The sequence below is a fragment of the Sarcophilus harrisii genome, chromosome 6, assembly GCF_902635505.1.
Source record: "Sarcophilus harrisii chromosome 6, mSarHar1.11, whole genome shotgun sequence".
NCBI lineage: Eukaryota > Metazoa > Chordata > Mammalia > Dasyuromorphia > Dasyuridae > Sarcophilus > Sarcophilus harrisii.
Window position 1 is genome coordinate 55,915,821 of NC_045431.1, and position 21,377 is coordinate 55,937,197.

The following is a 21,377-nucleotide window of genomic DNA, read 5'->3' on the forward strand; positions in this document are numbered from 1 at the left end:
TATTTATTTATTTTTTTATTTTGCTTTTGGTTGTTGTTGTTGTTGTTGTTTTCTCTACTTAACATAATGACTCACATGGTGAGTATTCAGTAAGGAATTTTTAAATAGTGCAAAATTTTACAAATATGATGTTCTGTCTCAACAACAGTAAATTTTTTAAATAATTATATATATATGCACATATATATGTAAAGAAAAAGACAAGACAGAGAGAATTTTTTTTTTAATTTGCTTCTTTTTCAGAAACTTCCAAAGGCTCTTAGTTGATGCACAAAATATTAATTTACTGAATAGTTTCAATTACATTTCATTTTTTTTCCTTTTTGGTTTTGACAGGTTAACTTTGCTTATCATAGATGAATCAACAGATTTGAAATGTTGACTAAATATGTTTTATTTTTGTTTTGTTTACTTTGACATCAATTAGCATGGTCTTATTTTTTTAGTAACTATTTCACATTTTACTTTCAATCTAGATTATGAAATAATACAGAGTTCATATAAAAGAAAGAACAAGATAGCATGTTACTATATCATAAGAGTATAAAGAGAAGTTCTCTTTGGTCCTTAGAGAATAGGCAATCTTCTAGCCCACATCACTACTTCTTTCAGGTAGTCCATATTTATTGCATTAGCATAAGAAATATACTAAATTCATATTTACTAAATCAGAATGGTTCTCATGCTATCTAACTGAAAAAAAATGATTCTACCATAATTCACTTATCTTCTATATTTTATGAATTCTCCTATGGGCCCTCCTCTAGGGGCCATCCTATTTTCCATATACTTTGCAAGCTGCTAAGGATAAAAAGAAGAAAACCAAAACCAAAAAACCCAAACATTCCCCCCCAAACCTCCATAAAAACAACAACAATAGCAACAACAACAAAAAAAACCGTATTTGGGAGCAAGGCTCCACCAGGCAAAAAAAGAAAAAAAAATTAAAGAAAAAAGTTTCCATGTAAAACTTCGATGCTTATCTTGAACCTAGAAATAAAAACTCTAAAAGACTGAGGAAAAGAGTAAGTTTATCTCAGACTACCCAGTACTTTTCTCCTTTTATATGTGAGATTTTCATTTTCTAATATATGATCATTTTTTATAATGATATTACCTCTCATCGATTAATAAGGGTTTATCATATCTTTTTTTTTCTAAAATTCTATTCAGGCACATAATTTCTCTCACATTTATTTTTGGCTATTATGTATCTAGTCCTGAGATGGATATATTGAGATCTTCCACTATTAAAGATTTACGCTCTACTTTTCCATCTTCTCCTTCCTTTGTTCCTTCCTTTCTTTCTTTTAGTAGGGCCAGATATAATTCTTTTTGCTTTTGTATGTATTACATTCTCAGTACACAGATTCAGACCAAAAACCTTCTTTGCCATAGAGGACTACTCCTAAGTTCATATGTGATTCTGGTGACAATTCCCAATTCTGCTTCTTTATTCTTAGATGTAGGTACCCGCTTTAATCAATTAAGAGTCTTTCCCCCTGCTCTGTGGAATGAGCAAAGGAGTGATCACCTGTTTTTGTTCCTTGAAGAAGGTAAGTCTTTCTGTACTGAAAGTGGGATCTATTTTGGCTTAATGCACACAATTCTATCCTCTTTCTGTCTCTTAACTTCATGCTGGCAGACTCTGTGCAAATATATTCTGGGGTAGCTATTGCCCAAAGTTTTTATAAACATTATTGTCTCCTTATGCTGATCAGGGTTAGAAAATGACTCATGATTTTTTTTCCACAATGAAAACTTAGCCTGACATACTTTCTAGATTTTTACAGAGTAATTATAGGGGAAAACTGGACAATACTACTTCATTTTAAGTATCCTGAGTTGTTCAGTCTTAAACTTGATTTATTATTCAGTTTTGTCCAACTCTTTGTGATGCCATCTGAGATTTTCTTGGCAAAGATATTGGAATGGTTTGCCATTTCTTTTTCCAGAAAATAGAATTGATTTTTCCCAGGATTACACATTTAGTAAATATCTGAAGCCAGATTTGTATTCAGGAAGAGGAACCTTCCTGACTCTAGAACCTGTACTCTGCCATTGTGGCACTTAGCTGTCCTAAACTTGCTTAATATGAGCAACAAATTTATATGAACAATTGCTTTGCTTTAGGTTGCCATATATGCTGTGAGTCAAGTACAAAACCATTTCAGAGAATAAGGTGTTTTTGAGAGCTTTTTGCTTTCGTTGTTATGACAGTTGATTTACAATGGGAAAAACTTAGAAGGAAATTATTATGATCAGTTTTCTTTATTTTCTATTTTCCATTATCAATAATTAAATTGACTGTTAGAGTTGTTTGAATTTCATAAAATACATTTCATATAATACATTTTCCTTACTATTTCTACTAGTTTTTTACTCATTTTCATCTTTGTCCTAAGTTGATAACTGGGCTATAAACAGCAGATTCAGCAATAGTGTCTGTATTTATAATGACCTTTTTCCTACCTGCTAAAATATAAATAATTTCAATTCTTTTATATACATATATACATACATACAGAGAGAGAGAGAGAGAGAGAGAGAGAGAGAGAGAGAGAGAGAGAGAGAGATTATCATCTTCTAAAAGCTATATTTTTTTCCTTCAAGAATGTAGGATAGGGACAGCTAGATGGTGTGGTGGATAGAGTACCAGCCCTCAAGTTAGTAGGACCTGAATTCAAATCTGGTGTCAAATACTTAATTACTTAAGTAGCTGTGTGACCCTGGGCAAATCACTTAAGCCTGAATGCCTCAGAAAAAAAAAAAGTAGGCTAAAGAGACAAAAGACTTCCATGTTGTCTACAATTCTTTGGCTTTTCCCCTCACTTATTCCAGATGCATAACTGCCAATTTATTTTTTTGATGTTCATCTATGAAAACTTAATAAGTACCTACTATGTGCCAGCATGGAAAGATAGAAATAAAACAATATTTGCAAAATAATTGCTTGCATTTTATCAGTGGCAATACTGCACACAAAATAAATAAAACATCAAAGAAGGAGATTGCATTAGCTTATAGGATCATAAAATGTAAAAGTAATACTAATGTTTAAGAAAACAACACATTCTAACAGAGAGACAAAAAAAGCATATGCATTTCCAGTCCTGAGAATAACCAGTCCAAAGGCACAGACAAGAAATGAATCATTATGTATGTAGAAGCATATTATATAGGTTGGTTTAATTTAAAACTATATAATTTAAATTATATTGGTTTTCCTAAAATGTATCTACCAAAAGAAGAGAAGGAGGTAAACAGGAAAGGTTGAGAGAAACAAAAGAGAAAGGAAGGGAGGGAGGGAGGGAGGGAGGGAAGAAATGTTTAAGTGTTTTCTATGTGTTTTATACTAAGTATTGTTGATGGAAAATATGTAAAAGAAAGATAGTCCCTGCCCTCAAAGAATTTCATTCTAATATGGGAAGACAAAATGCAAAAGAAAGCTTAAAAGTAGGACAGGGAATCAAAGTACTTGTTGTGATAAAATGACTTTGAAATCCCAGGGGAATTGCAGAACTGGGACTGAAAGAGAATACAGGCAATCTAGCAATGACCAATATCCAAAATGGAAGCTGCAGAATGAATTTACCAATCATTAAGAGGGTTGTACCTTGTAGATATAATTCTATGGTGAATTACCACAGTGGTGATACAAAATATATTGGTTTATAAGCTTCAATTTTTCCACAATGAACTTTCTATAAATATTTTTTAAATTATTTATGCAATGAGATGCTGAAATTATATTTGTTATTGATTTTGGAAACACAATTTAAAAATTGCCATTTTTTCCTCTCCAAATTGAATTTCTAAAAGAATGAAAGGGTAAGAAAATAAGCATTTATATAGTGCTACCATATTTGCAGATTAAAAAAAAAAAAGCAAGGCAAACAGAGGGTAAATGACCTGTTCAGGATCATTGAGTTGAAGTGTGTGAAATCAGAATTGAACTTGGGTTTTCATGACTCTGACACAATAACCATTGTGCCATAAATTGTTTATCTACTACTTGTGAACAATCCTAGTTTTTGTAGCTTCCTTCTTTTTTTCTAATTTTTTTTGTAAGGAGAAAAAAAGAAAAAAACAGCTTGCATTTTTATAGTATTTTAAGGTTTACAGAGCACTTTATGTTTATTATCCCATTTGATTCTCATAACAAACCAGTAAGGTAGATGATATTATAATCAATCTCTATTTTCCAAATGAGGAAAAAGAGACTGAGAGATTTGCCCAACATGGTACACTTTAATGTCATCTGAAGCAGGATTCTAGCTTACTACCAGACTATAATTCTCATGCTTTAATGAACTGAGCAAAGTAGTTGCCAAGAAGTGGGAAAAAAATAAATTTCCATTTTCATTTGGAGGATCAACGTTGTTAAAATAGGTCCTCTAGTACCATTTCTATTGGTTTATTAGTATAACTCATATTAAACTATTATGTGGGATGTTAATCTACAACACCAGAAAAAAAACTTTCTGATTCTTGGCACATCTGATTCATCATTAGAAAAATATAAAAAGTTTTCCCTCTTGCACCTCCAGAACTGATCTCAATTTTGTACTTTTTTTTTTCATATTACTACAGATGAGGAATTCATCAGCAAGTAATCATCATGCTGTCAATGGGACACTCAGTATTTACTGGGCTGATACTTGAACAGCAAATTTATTTGGTTGCCAAAATTATATACTTCTAAGATCACTAAGAACAAGTATTCTCCTGGAGTATTCTTCAACAGTCTTGTTTGTACATGTACTCTCAAATTGGATTCTATAAATTTGTTGATTTCTAAATATATTTAAAACTGTAGTTCAATGTAATCTGTTTCTTATTATCCTTTATATTTTAGTTTATACATATAAAAATATTGTATAAAAGTTCCATAGGCTGCACGTCACTGTAAAAGATATGTGACACAAAAAAGTCATGTCATTACTTTTTTATTTTCTCCACATCATTTGTAACTTTTTTATTAACACCATCATTTAAGAAACCTGTTTCCTGTCTGTGTTTAATTATTTTTTTGAAGAAAACAAGTCTGTCCACTTGCAACAGGACAAATATACTAATTTTCTTTATTTTTTTTTTTTACATCTCCATGTCAAAATGTCAAGTAACTAAAATGTTATGGTAACTATTGAATTCTACAATACTATCTCTCAATTCCCACAGTAGTTGTGTTCTGCTTTGTTTGGCAATACAAAGGAAGGAGGAAAAAAATTATTATTTGGAGATCCAGCTGGCATCCCTAGAGAGATGGGAATCTCCTCTTCACTTCTAATTCAAATGAGAGGGTTGCCACCTCTTAGGAAGAATTTTGGTAGTTTCTCTGCCTTTAAGTGAGAAAGAAATAATGTTTATCTCACTGCTCTCTCTAACTAGGTTGGGATAATGATTTCCTCATATAGATTTTGTTTCTTAATATTCCATCCAAGTATTTATTGGGGAATTTTTTGTTTTAAATTTTACAAAATGAACAAATGTACTTGTTGAGGTTAACCTTAAATAGTATTGGACCAGCTTCCATCTTTAATTCTTAGTCATTTCTACCTTTAATCACTAGGGTGCTATTGCTGCTGAGTTACCTGGATATTTTAATCATGAGTGGTCAGGTGTCTATTGTTCACCCTTTTAGCTTTGCATTATTCCTCTTATCACAGGGTCCTCAAAGAAAAGTCTAATAATTCTAAGGTCTCAGAATTGTTACTCTGTCATAGAGCTGCACATCTTTTGATAGCTGAAGGTGCACATTTGAGAAGAAGTGATGGTAATAGTAGCAGCAGCAACAGTAGTACTACTACTAGTAGCAACAGCAACAGCAATAGCATTAGTAGTTCTAGTAGTAACAGCAGCAGCAGCAGCAGCAGTAGCAGCAGTAGTAGTAGTAGTAGTAGTAGTAGTGGTGGTGGTGGTGATAGCATCAACAGTAGTAGTAGCAGCAATGGTAATGGTAGTAATATTAATATTAGAAATAGTAGCAGTTGTAGTAGTAGTGGCAGTAGCAAGAGGAGGAGTAGCAGTGGTAGAAGGAGGAGTAGTAGCAGCAGCAATAGTATTATTAGTAGTAATTTTAGTATTAGTAGCAGTAGTAAAAGTAGTAGTAGTAATAGCAGTAGCAGTTGTTGTAATGATAGTAGTAGTAGTAGTAATAGTAGCAGCAACAGCAGCAGTAGTAACAGCAACAGGAGGAAAAGGAAGAAGAGTAGAAATTATAGTAGTAGCAGGAATAGTCATAATAGTAATAAAATTAATAGTAGCATTAGTAGCAGCAAGATAGTAGTAGCACTAGCGGTACTACTTGCAGCAGCAGCAGGAGTGACAGTGGTAATGGTAGTAGTAGTAGTAATAGCACTGGTTAGTATAAGTATTACTTGTACTAGTAGTAATAATGGTGGTAGTAGTAATAGTGATAATAGTAGCTAACATTTATATAGCACCGACCATGTGCTAGTTGCTGTGCCAAGCATATGATTAATATTGTTTAATTTGATCATCACAAATCTGTGAGACAGTTTCTACTATTGTTTTCATTTTAAAGAAATTTTTGAGGAAACCAATGCAAACAAATTAAATAATTTGCTCAGCATTACAAAGATGTGCTAGTAATAGCAGCAGCTGAAGTAGCATTGGTAGTAGTACTAGTAACAGCAGTAATATTAGTACAGTAATAGTAGTAGTAGTTTTAGTAGTAGTACCATTAGCAGTAGTAGCAGCAACAGTGGTAATAGTTGTAGTACTACTAGTAGTAGCAGGAGTAATAGTAATTGTAACAATAGTAACAGCAGGAATGTCTAAGACTGGATTTGAACTCAGGTCTTTCTGACTTCAGACTCAGGGTTCTATCCACTACACCATTTAACTTCCTTTTTTATTAGTCTAAATGTATGGCCAGCATTTAACAGCTTAAAAATAGGCATTAATCCTCTCAACAAACCTAGAAGGTTGATGCTGTGTTTTTGTTGTTGTTTGTTTGTTTTTGTTTTGTTTTGTTTTGTTTATATCAGACCTTTGTTTTCATTGGCATGGAAACTCCAGATGTGGAAACACTTTCCACCAACTCCTTCTTATTCATAACTAATGGAACTGGAGATTTCCCTAGGGCATCAGAGAAATAAGGTAACTTGTTTAATACTGTTTAGTATATATCAGAAACAGGACTTGATACCAAGTCTTCCTGTGTCTAAGACTGGCCCCTTAACTAATGGATACTAGATCACATCATTTTCCAGTTTTTATTTTAAATTAACAACAACCATGTTAATCACAGCCTCCTTCAAAAACTGGGAACTAGTTTTTAATTATGTGAGGCTTTCTAGGTAAATCAGTCTTCCTTACATTTAAGAAATCTGCTGGTTTGTTGTATGGCAACCAAATTCTTATTGCTGCCTTGGTACACTTGGTTACACATTGTTACCTTTTAATAAGATACTAGGGTCAATTACATGTTTTATCAGATCACGTGTCTCAAAAATTTAGTCCCTATGTTGATACCACATTCTTCAATGAAGTGAGTCTTTTTTACTCTAAAAACAAGTAACAAAACCTGAAATATAGAAATGAAGTATATCCTGATATCTATACCAATCGATAGAGTTCTATATTTGGAATAATTTAAGAATAGATATAGTTTGCTATTCCATAGTAGTGATAACAAAAGTAAAAAATCATAAATTTTCCTGGATGCAATAAATCCCTAAATTACAGACTATCTGGTGATGCATAAGGTCTGAGTATGTTGAAAGAATATATTGGCTCATTCTCCCAAGAAATTTGGGGAAATATATACATGTCACTCACTCTTCATGCCCCTTTCTCTACTTCCTCACCAAAAACTGAGATCAACTCCCTTTTTTGCAAGTCTGTAGATTATTACAGAGGAAAAAGTTTTTTTGTTTTTGTTTTTGTGGAATACGATAGGAATTATCAAATTAGCAACTACCATTGTCAAAAAAAAATTTGAGTCCCTGAAATAATAGTTGGGAATATGAGGATTTATTTTGTGGAGTATGGGTTTTCCTTAATCATTCCCGGTTTTGGCTCAATATTCCTTCTGTTTCAGGAGAGGTAGTATTTTTTTTATTCTGTCCCTGACCTTTTCATCAAATTCAACCAGCTCTCATGGGATTTACAAGTCTCTAAGTCCCTTAACATAGGTGAGTAGTACTATAGACTTAGAGATGATACAGTAGAAACCTCTCATTTGGCAAATGAAGGAATTTAGTAAATCTGATGACTTAGCACTAAGTAATTCTTCTTCTCCCCATGTGACATTGAATTTCTTCTTTTACCTTTTCTTTTTAAGGCTATTTTCAATCCTACTCTCATCTAGAGGGTCAAGGGGGTATTCTCAGTTGTTCAAATAGACAAAGGAAAAGAGAAAAATATCTGCATATATATGTGTGTGTGTATGTGTGTGTGTGTGTGTGTGTGTGTGTATGTATATATTCAATCACATGTATGGTAGGCATTCTCCTAGTGAAGGTTCCATGCTGGAATGAAATGAGGCACTTGTGAATCATTGAATATTTATCAAAGAGATATTTAACTGCAAGGATATAGATGCTGGATCCTGCTCCTCTCATCACCATCAGGAAACAAGTCTGGTCAATCAGACATCAAGATATCAAATTTGAGTGATCTCAGGCACAAACTTGAATTTGAGAGAAATATAATTCATAAGGCTTCAGGTTTTTATAGGTTCTAGGATAGGAAGCAGTTTCAGAGAAACCAAAAGAAGTTGTAGGGGGACAAAACTATTGATGACAATACATCTCAAATAGTATATACATGGAAAAAAATTTATTTTCCTCTAGAGAATGAGAATCATGAAAAATAGCTAGATGAACAAGGTAAAAAAAAAAGTCCTTTTGTAGGGTCAGGATATTGGAGTTACAACAACAATTAGGGTTCCATCATTCCAACTCAAAGTACTGGAGACCAAATTCATATGGGGCTAGGGATAAAGGTCTCACACTTCAACCTGACAAGATGCAAAAAGCTAGTCCTTCCTAAAGACCATGAGAAGGGGAAGATGGATGTGACTTTCACCCCAGAATTATATGTATATGTTTATTCATATAAATATATATATAATTTCCCATTATATCCTCTCTACCCATTCCCAGGTATAGGTAGAATTTTATCCCAGTAACTGGGTCACAGCATTGCAATTCTCTATGAAATCCTATTTGCCTGAATGTCCATCTACTAAAAGCTGCTTTTAAAGTCCCTAGGTACTATGTTTTGCATATTCAAACTTCTTCCAGTTACCAGATTGGATCTCTATTAATAATTGGCAATATCTCTGTGAATTTTTCTGTTCCCAGAGTATTAATTGTCTCTGGTCTGGCACATCTTTCCTATAAGCATGTTCATGCCTTATCATTTAAAAATAATACCAAAGGATCAAAAAAAATTTAGGAATCTATAGTTGGAAGGGATACCAGCAACATTTTTTCCTACCCATAACTGTAAAGTAACCCCTAATACAACACATTGGCAACAAAACTTCCTTTTGTTTAAAGACTTCCAGTTACTACCAGGAAAGTTACTACCGCCTAATGATTGGATGTATATTCTTTATATAAAATTAATATAAACATACTTTATTTAAACTTAAATTTGCTGCTTTAAAATCAATTCTATTTCTGATCTAAAGATAAGAACATATTCAATACAATTTACTCATTACAGAATGTCAAAAGACAAACCATTTAGATATAATGATACTTCATTTAACTAGTCTATATTTAAAAAATAAAAGCTTTTTGGTTTTTGTTGAAGTGTCTTATTTCTCATTTTGTTCATTGATCAATTCTGAAACATTCAAGGTCTAGGATGAATATCAGTACTTGAATTCACTGTCATTAAGAACAACAAAGTTAGTACTGGGCAAATTACAAAGTTGTCAGAGGATTTCTGTAGCCCTAACCTCTACTAATTGTCCCTTCATGATATTCCTTCTCCATCTCCTATTCCTTGGTATTCTATGTTTTCTTGTTTCCTTTACCTTTTCTTCCTTTTTAAAACATGTTTCTAGTACAAGTTCTCTGAAATTCTTTAATTTTTAAGTATCAATAACTAAAATGTTAATATTTTTACAATCAAAAAGGAATTCCCAATTTAATAGAGTATAAAATGCCTTTATCTTTAATCAAAGTACTGCAATCCAATTGTCACAAAGAGAAAAACAATGGAGGCTATAATTATGAACTGGTAAATTATAGGCACTAGCATTTGAGAAAAGTTGACTCATACCAGAAAATGGACCACCTTTCTGTCTTTTTGGAAACTTAGTTCCAGAATTCAATTCAATTAAAATAGCATTTAGTAACTGACCATGTTAAGCATTGTAGATAAAGAATCAAAATAGTGCTTGCATTCAGGGAATTTATATTCCCCTGGAGGCAAACAACATTTACATACAGCTAACTACAAAATAAAAAGTAAATATAAAATAATTTTAGACGGTAATTTCTAATACATGTAGATTTCTGGAAGTCCTTGCATAGAAGGCAGTATATAAACTGCATCTTGAATGGACTTGGAGATTCCAAGATAATGATTGGGAACCAAGAATTGACCATTTCCCACAGGATACTAGAAAGATCAGTACAGTACATTTACCTGATAATGATTAGAGAGAAAAAATAATGCCCCAGTAATTGGAGGAGAAATTCAAGGTTGATCCAAGGATATTTTAGAACTAGTTGAGAGATTATTAATAACTCATGTCACTTGGGTCTATAAAGTTGTGTATTTTTTTTTACTTAATTGCATGTTGTTCTAGTATATTGCAATTAAATAGATAACAGAGCATGAAATCCCAAACAGTCATCACTTTAGTGAACTCCTTTTCCACCAACCAATTTCTTACCTGCTATATTCAATAAATAGGGGTCTATTTTATCTCTGGGTTATAGTATCAAACAGAGGTTAACTTTTGCTTCCATTATAAGACTCATTTGTAAGACAAACAGATACCGCACAATTGTAAATGTCTCAGTATAGATAGAAAAGAAATAAAATTAGGGAAGTTTATATTAACGAAAGAAGCATAAAATTTAGGGGGGAAATAGAACATTATTTCATATACTCTTCCTTGATTAGGATTATTATTTCAATGTTTTCTGGTACCATATTTCTAGTACATACATTGATATCAGAGAAGAGAGACCATAATAGTGAAGAATCTTGAGCTCATACAATGTAAGTACCAGCTGAAGGGATTAGTATAGTCCAGAGAATGGGGGGTGATGTATGAAGTTACAATCAGCTAAGTGATAAACATGGAAAAGGGACTAGATTTGTTCTCCTTGGTCCCAGGAGCAAAATTACCAGCAATGGTTTGAGGCTAAAGAGAGATAACTACAGTCTTCATTTTAAGAAAGGACTCCTAAATCTTGGAGTTATCCCACAATGATATGTTACCTACATTGTATTTTTTTTTAAACAAAGCTAGATAGTCATTTGCCAGTTATGGGTTGCAATAGCCTCTGAAGTATCATTTAATTCAGAAATCTTTATTCTTAAAGGATTTCTTCATAATTGTTCTGAACTCAAAAGAATTATTGTAAAGAAAATGTCTCCTCTAAGTTCACAATGCCCAACTCCCTCAGCACATTGGAGAACAAAACTTTTCAGCAATAAGCAAAACAACAAATTGATTAAGGATAAGCAGCAACAGTTTTTTTTTTTTCTTTTTTTTCCCCGGGAAGTAGAGGATAGTATCACAGAAGAATAGGTACAATGGCATCTTTATTTGATTCAAATGATTTTGAAGTCAGAGAGTTGTAAGGACATGCTTTTTACAGCATCATGACAAGAAGGTTAACGACTTGTTATGCTTCAATGTCACTCACACTGTCTGCAGAACATCAAGCCTAAATTGAAAAGGGCACATCTTTTTGATTTAGTCTTTGTCTGATTAATGGAATAAGTCTATTCAGGTGCTTTTTAACTGTTTGAGATTGCTTCTATTTAAGCCCTGAAGATGATATTAATGCAGATCCTATTATGCCCATTTGGTGTAAAGTAAAAAAAAAAAAATACACTCATCTATATATCTATATAAATATACAAATACATATATGTTCAAATATGTATATGCATACATGTGAACACACATATGCATAAAACAATTATAAATTATAAATACACTACAATACTATATTTTTCTAAAATAATAGAAATGTATATATATATTATATTTATATTTATATATACATATATATACACATTTGCATATTTACTTGGATATATATGCATACATATACTCTTTCTGGATACCATGTGACTCCCCCATTTGCAAATTTAATTATTTCCTTTGGTTTCTTTAGTATCAATATCAACTTCAATGTCTCTATTGCTATCAATATAGATGAATATGCAGAAAAAAAACACTCTTTCCAATCTTCCCTTTAAGGAGGGGAAATCTATATTTTTTAATTATTTGATTTCTTGATTTGCCACTAGCTCCATAGCTTGCTTTGAACTCCACTGTCATCATGATCCCTTGGCTGAATCCTTTTCTTTCTCAATTTGCAGTTTTCATTCTTCTGTTTTTTGCCTTTTTTTATTAGATTGTAAGGTCCTTGTGGGTAGGGACTATCTCTTTTTTTTCCTTTCCTTCCTTCCTTCCTTCCTTCCTTCCTTCCTTCCTTCCTTCCTTCCTTCCTCTCTCTTCATTTCTTCCTTCCTTCTTTTCTTCCTTCTTTCTTTTTTTTTTATTTGTGTTCCCAGTGCTTAACATAGTTCCTGGAACATAATAGATGATTAATCAATGTTTATTACATTATACTGTCTTGCACTGCACTGTATTGTATATTTATTTTCTTATTTGATCATCACAACTCTATGATCTCTGTCAGATGTACTAAGAATTTAGAAGCATACCTTGCAGTATAGTAGGTCAATGAGCATTTATCAAGTTCTTATTATATGTCAAATATTGTGTTAAATGCTGGGGGATGGGCACGGGGGTGGTGGGGAGAAAATCAAAGGAATTGTTCCTTTTTAAGTAGAATGGAGGATGAGGCCAGTAAGAGAAAAGTTGAGGAGAAAGAATGAAGGGGAAGTAGATAGTGAGTTTGAGATATCCATATGATATCTAGCCCAGGTTGTTCAAAAGGCAGTTGGTAATGAAAGAGTGAAACATGGGAGAGAAATGTGGTGATAAGAGAAACACCTGCTAGTGGTTGCTGGAGGTCTAACTCAGATCTCTAGAATGGATCTCTTCATGTGAGAAGATTATAATGATATGAAACTAAGAGACAGTTGGTTCTCTGACCTCTCTCCTCTTGCCTCCAATTTATTTAATTCCCAATCTACAAGGAACATCTGGGTAAATAAAGGCTGCTTTGCAATTCCTTAAATTGTTATGATTCACAGCTATGGAGGCTCTCAGAAAATTGACCTGCCCCTTCACTTAGGTATAGTCTTTAACAATTCCCCATTTTTTTTTTTGTTTTATGGGAATGTAATTATTTTTCCCCCACGGCATGGTCAGTAAATTTATGCATTGGCTATTATTTAAGTTCACATACAGCACTATAACAGGTGTTGAATCTTGTGAGATGTCATGGAGGCAAACTTTCAAACCAAAAAGAGGATTGTAGTCAGAACAGGAATTTTTCATAAATCTCTCATCAGTCTCCTGGCTCAGCCCTTTGATGTGTTGGCCCATTTAATTATCTTGACTAAAAAACTCTTATCAGATCTCTTCTCCCTTTCCTTCCCCACAGGTTACCAAAGAACTCTCCTGGGAGGATCCTACTCACAAACAGCTGCTTCTTTATTTCTTATGCTTCTTTTGATTCTTGTATCCCACATAGGGTGCTAAAATGTAGTGTGCTTTCTAGAAACCCCAAATTGGGGAGCCAAAATACACCATCCGGACTATCTCTCTGGAGGATCTTGGGTCCAGCCTGAGTCCTTGGTCTTAGTGGAGGAGTAAAGAAGGCCAGGAGACCCATGAGGATGGTCAAAGATGCAGTTCTTATTTCAAGTCCTCTCAGCCCTTAAATACCTTAATATGATTACATCATTACAGCACAATAAGCATGTACCAACTAGAGAACCTTTATATCATCACATCACAATGAGCAAGTGCTAACTATAATAGCATTATATCACCACAGGACACTGTACAAGTGCTAACTATAAGCACTCTGCTATTGATATGTAAATAACTCTTTTAACTGTAAGTATCTCTTTCTTCAAGTAGAACACAGGTGGCCATGCCCTCCCTGACTTTTCAGAAAGGGTGAGAGCACCAAAGGGAGGTAGGGAGCCAAACCAGACATTGCCAGCAGGTTTCCTCTGGTCTGAAGGGTCTTGTACTTCACCCAGAGTTCCCTCACTATTTGTGACCCTCTACAGAGAAATCATAAAATGTAGCAGGTACATTTCAGATGAGATAATCAGAACTAATTTTGAATTTTTAAAGTCTCATTGCTAATACCAGCAAATCAGTCATCATATGGAAAGAAATAATAAATTAAGTTTGGGCCTAATAAAGGAAGTTAACTAGGGAAAAATATATTTCCATTTGCCAGGCTTTGAAACTATACTGAGATTGGGCTGAAGGAATACCAACAAAAAGAAGAACAAAGAAAGACTTAGAAAAAAAAAATAGCTCACACTTGATTTTGAGGCCGTAACTTAAAAAAAAAAGTAGCAAGAACTAATATAAAGTTGAGTGTCATGGTTTAAATGGCCCAACAACTTGGTGTCAACTGTTTTAATGTCATTAAATATTGTTAAAGGACAATATATTTTGGAGTCATTCTATTGTTAGTATGATCATTGTCTGAGTAGCCATATAAGAATCATATTATATGTTATAATGTAATAAATATAATTATGCATATATATATATGTGTATACACATATATCCCTCTTTATATACAAATATGCACCTATATACAAGCATACACATGAATATATACATATATCTATGTGTTCATATATACATGTGTAAACATGTTTCTACAGATTTTGATATATGTGCTTTACTAATATATATTGGCCTAGATATAGATATGTGATTTATTCAAGCCCACACAGCTTATAAATTATAAGATCAGATTTAAACTCACAATTATCTTCTAGTCCAGCCAACTATCTCTTCTACTATGTTAGTAATAGCAACCTTCTTAAGCCACTTAAAGGGGTTAAATGATTGTTATTGATGTTTTCTTTGTATATTTCACCATAGGGATTTACCATAATATCACATAAGTCACACACCATATATATATAAAATTCTTCTATTGAACTATCAATATGTATTGGGAGAGGGTAGAGTATAATTTAGAGCAAGTCTTGTGAATATTCCCTTCACCAAAGCATTCATTCACGTATGATTCAATTTTAGTGAATTGTCCAGGTAACTAAGATTAAATGACTTACCTTTGGACAAAAATCTAATATATGTCAGAGGTAGGATATGAACTCATATACATTTTTGTTTTGCTTCAAGGGCTTTCTATTTACTACACTCTGTTAACCTGGTGTAATTCCTTAAAGTAAGTTAATGAGCATATATATTATCATCAATCCCCTCCCTTCTCACATTGTAGAAAATAAATGAAAGTTCTAGAAATTACTATTAATGGTATTAAAGATTGGATTTGAATTTGTAGGTAGAGAACAGGGCATGGGGTCAAGAAAACATTGGTTCAAACACTGTAACTAGTAGATAGCTCTTGGCAAGTCAATTGACTTCTCTGACGCTGAAGCTACTCATCTGAAATATGGGATTAATAACACTAGTATTTATTTCACAGGAGTGATTGTAAAGTTCAAATGAAAATGTGTGCACAATGATAAAGTTTAAATTGCATCATAAATATCAATTCTGAATATATCAAAATGCATCAAAATATGTGGAAAGACTAGGAAGTCTATAAAACAAATTAATCACCAATTTTATTTTATTGTTAATTTTGCTATTATACATGATCAACAACAATGGTTATTGTTTTAAAAAAACAGACATATTATATAAAATTAATTCACCATGCAGAGTATCCAATGCTTTATAATACCTTCTTGACTTGAAATATTTATTTTCTAAATAAAAAAAACAAAAAACCATGGAGATATATACAACTGTGGACTGACACCATATGGAATATCTAGATGAGTGCATTTTTGATTAAATTGACTGGACATTTTGGGGTTATGTGAATTTGACCTCAAATAATAACTTGCTCTTTTGGTGCTCCAGGCCATGCATCAAGCCAGACATTCTCTCCCCACCAATCCTTTACTGTCCTGTCTGAAAAGATTCTTTTTGTTTCTCAAAAGGATTGTATGTGTTGGTCCCTAAAGACCCACACATCTCTGAAATCCCATGACACTGAAAAAATGTGCAGAACCATATATTTTAATTATCACTATGTAAAATAGGTACTTGTAAAAATAGGTTGTTGTAAAAATGAAAAGACTACATTTTTGATTTGGGGGCACATTTATATATGCTTTTGATATAAAACCTGAATTATGTATAATCTTTAATACCCAAGTAGCAAAAACACATTTTTCCTATTGAGTGTGATATAGAAGAAATAATCCAAGATTTGGATTGAAGACCTTAGTCCCAATTTCATCTATTTTCCTTATTACCTTTGTCTGGGATTCAGTTTTCTAATCTATAAAATCAAGAAATTGGAGTAGTTAAGTTGTAAAGTTCTTTCCAGCTCCTAAGCTTTTCTCAATGAGTGGCTGACCAGTGCTAACTCTCAATATACCTTATTCTACATATGGATAATTACTTCACTGATTGGTTTTGCTGACATTTTGCAAAATAGCATCTCTAGTCATCAGGACCTGTTCTTCCTTGTCACAATTTAAGCAGTTACTTGAAGGAAATTGAGTGACATAGATAGCACTGCTGCACAGATAATTTTCAGATGAAGAAACTAAAGCCATTTTAGTCATATGAAAAAATACTGTAAATCCCTTTTAACTAGAGAAATGCAAATTAAAACAACTCTGAAGTACCATCTCATACCTCTTAGATTGGCTAAAATGACAGGAAAACATAATGATAAATATTGGAGGGAATGTGGGAAAACTGGAACTCTAATGCATTATTAGTGAAATTATGAATGATGCAACCATTATGGAGAGCAATCTGGAAGTATGCCCAAAAGGCTATAAAACTGAACATACTCTTTGATCCAGCAGTACCATTATCAAAATCATAGAAATCATAGAAATAAAAGAAATAATAAAATATGGAAAAGGACCCACATGTACAAAAATGTTTATAGTAGTTCTTTTATGGTAGCAAAGAATTGGAAAATGAGTAGATGCCCATCAACTGGGATTCACATGGCTGAATAAGTTGTATTGTAAGAAGGTAATGAAATATTATTGCTTTATAAAAAAAATGATGAACAAGCTGATTTTACAAAAGTCTGGGAAGATTTTCATAGATTGAAGCTGAGTAAAACAAGCAGAACAAGGAATATATCATACACAATAATAAGAAGAATGTGCATTGAGCAATTATGAAAAACTTAGTTCTCAGCAGTTCAGTAATACAAAGAAATTACAATAAATTTTGGATAGAAAATGCCATCAGCATCCAGAGAGCGAATTATGGACTCTGAATGAAAATCAGCATATGCTAGATTCACTTTTATTTATTCTTTTTTTCCGCTCATGTTTTTTTTTTCCCTTTTGCTCTGATGTTTCTCTCCCAACATTATTCATAAGGAAATATGTATGTCTGCTTTTGTGTATTTGATTTTGAGGTTTGTATGCCTTAATACATGGTCAATAGTTGTGTAGGCTCTATGTACCACTGAGAAAAAAGTGTATTCCTTTCTGTTTCCATTCAATTTTCTCTAAAGGTCTTTCATGCCTAACTTTTCTAGAATTCTATTTACCTCCTTAGCTTCTTTCTTATTTATTTTGTGGTTTAATCCATCTAGTTTTGATCTAGTGAGGTTGGGATCCCTGACTTGTAAGTTTTGCTGTGTATTTCTTTTTGTAGCTCTCAATTTCTGTAGGAATTTAAAGCTATACTGCTTGGTGCATATATGTTTAATATTGATATTACTTCATTATAGAGTTTACTTCCTTATCCCTTTTACTTATATCTAATTTTATTTTTGCTTGTTCTGAGACTAGGATTACTACTTAATCATTTTTTGTTGTTTTTTTCTTTTCTTTTCTTTTCTTTTTTTTTTACTTCAGCTGAAGCATAATAGATTCTGCTCTAGTCTTTTACCATTACTCTCTGTATATTACTTGGCTTTAAAAGTGTTTCTTGTGAACAACATATTGTAGAATTCTGGCTTCTAATCCAATCTATCTACTTCTGTTTTATGAAAGAGTTCATCCCTTTCACATTCACATGACTAATTCTGTATTTCCCACAATCTTATTTTCCCCAAGTTATATATTTTTTTCATTCCTTTCCTTCTTTCCCTCCTCCATTGTATTTCGCTTTTGACCACTCCCTCCCTCAAACAACTCTTCCCTTTTACATCCCATGCCCCTTTCTTATACCTTTCCCCTTCTACTTCTGTTCTCACTTCTATTAGCCTCCCCCTTTCCTTTCCCCTTTCCCCTCCTACTTTCCTATATACAAATTTCTCTGTGAAGTCAGATATGTCTGATATTCTCTCACTGAGGCAAATCTGATCAGAGTAAGGGTTCACACAATGCTCATCCCCCTCCCTTCTTTCCCTGAACTATAATAGGTCTTTTTTGCCTCTTCATGAGATGTGATTTATTCCATTTTATCTCCCCTTTCCTATTATTCCAGTACAATTCCTTTTCCAACTTTAGATTCTTTTTTATATCATCACAATAAAATCAAATTATACCTATACCCTCTAAGTATAAGAATGTAATTTTTTACCTTTTAAAAGAAACACATTTTTTCCTTCCTTTGTTTTTTTTTATGCTTCTCTTGAATTTTGTATTTGAAGATCATATTTTCTAGTCAGTTCCAATCTTTTCCTCAAAAACAAATGAAATTCACCTATTTCATTGAATGTCTTGAATTTTTTTCCCTGAAAGATAATGCTTAATTTTGCTGGATAATTGATTCATGGATACAATCCAAGCTCCTTTACCCTCCAGAATATTATATTCCAGGTCCTTTGATCCTTTAAAATGGAAGCTACTAGATTCTGGATAATCCTGATTGTGACTCCTCAATATTTTAATTGTTTCTTTCTGCTGCTTGCAATGTTTTCTCCTTGATCTGATAATTCTGAAATTTACCTACAATATAACTTATGATTTTCATTTTGGGGTCTCCTTCAGGAGGCAATCAGTAAATTCTTTCAATAGCTATTTTACCCTGTGGTTCTAGAATATCAGGAAAGTTTTTTGATGATTTCTTGAAAAATGATTATCTAGGCCCTAATTTTCATCATGTTTTTCAAAGAGTCCAATAATCCTTAGATGGTCTCTCCTGGATCTATTTTCCAGGTCAGTTATTTTTTCAATCGGGTATTTTACATTTTCTTCTTCTTCTTTTATTTATTTATTTATTTATTTTTGTATTTTGGTTTTGTTTGATTGATTCCTGAAATCTCATTGAGTTATTCAATTTCATTTGTTCAATTATAATTTTCAGTTAATTATTTTCTTCAGTTAACTTTTTTATTTCCTTTTTCATTTGGTCAGTTAATCTTTCAACTAGTTGTTTTGTTCATTGGATTTTTTTCCCTGTTTCACAGATTCTGTTTTTCAAAAATTTTTTTTCTTTTTCCATTTCATCAAATCTATTTTGTAAGGTGTTACATGCTTTTGCCATTTCACTAAATGTAGCATCCCTTAAGGCTACTCTATCTGCCCTTCCATTGGTGGCCACAACTCAACTAGGCCAGCTCATCTGCCTTTGGGCTCTAATCACGCAGAAATAAACTGACCAGGAGGTGCAACCATTCTGTTTTTAATCAGTCATCTTCTCAGTGAGGGTAGCAAGAAACAAGAGCACAAGACTGCAGTAGTGCAAGAGAGCCAGTTCTGCTCAAAGCTGTCTATTTATGCTGCCTCTCTTCTGGGATTGCCAGTGCCCAGCCCACTCAGAACTGCATAGGTAGAACCCCAGAAGGGAGGCTTCTGGAGTTATTACTCAGTCCCAGGAGGAGATCTAGTAAGAGGATACACCCCTAGCCATCTGAAGAAACCTATTAGCAGTTCCTTTAACTCCTGCCAGATACAACCTCCTGCTTCAGAGGCCAAACCCCTTTTTACCTCCTGAGCCTGCCCTACCAGCTGACATGGAATACAGGCTCCATGGCACATCTCAAAGAGAGCAGTGCTTCATTGCCCCTAATAACTAAATCTATATTTCAAGAGTTTTCTTCAGATAATTTATCTTTCCTTTTCCAAACTCTCCTCTGAAGTTCTCATTTCCTTTCCTCATTCTTCTTCTAATTCTCTTTTAAAATCATTTTTGAATTCTTCCAAGAGAGCCTTGTGAGATGGAGACCAAATCATATCACTCTTTGGGTTTTCATCTGGAGACAAGTCCTCATGATCTGAATTCTGTCTATCTATGGTCAGAGCTCTATTTGCTTTTTCTCTTATTTTCAGAGTTTGAGATCTACTTTTAGAGTAAATGGTAGATTATCTCAAATTTCCTCTACAGGTGACAATGGCTTCATGCTGTTCTAGGACTGGTGCTTCAGATTTCCCTCTGATCTAACCTACTGGAAAAATATTAAATGCTCTTGGATTGGGTGAGCAAATATAATAAAGATGACAATACTACCTAAACTATTTATTTAGATCTATGCCAATCAGACTCCCAAAAAACTATATTAATGACCCAGAAAAAAATAACAACAAAGTTCATATGGAAAAATAAAAGGTCAAGAATTTCGAGGGAATTAATGAAAAAAAAATAAATGAAGGTGGCCTAGCTGTACCACCTTTAAAATTATAAAGCAACGGTTACCAAAACCATTTGGTATTGACTAAGAAATAGAATAGTTGATCAATGAAGTAGGTTAGGTTCAAAGGAAAAAGTAGCCAATAATTTTAATAATCTTGTGTTTGACAAACCCAAAGACCCCAGTTTTTGGGATAAGAACTCACTATTTGACAAAAATTGCTGGGAAAATTGGAAATTAGTATGGCAGAAACTAGACATTGACCCACACTTAACCCCATACACCAAGATAAGGTCAAAATGGGTTCATGACCTAGGAATAAAGAATGAGATTATAAATAAATTAGAGGAACATAGGATAGTTTACCTCTCAGACCTGTGGAAGAAGAAGGAATTTATGACCAAAGAAGAACTAGAGATCATTATCGATTACAAAATAGAAAATTTTGATTATATCAAATTGAAAAGTTTTTGTACAAACAAAACTAATGCAGACAAG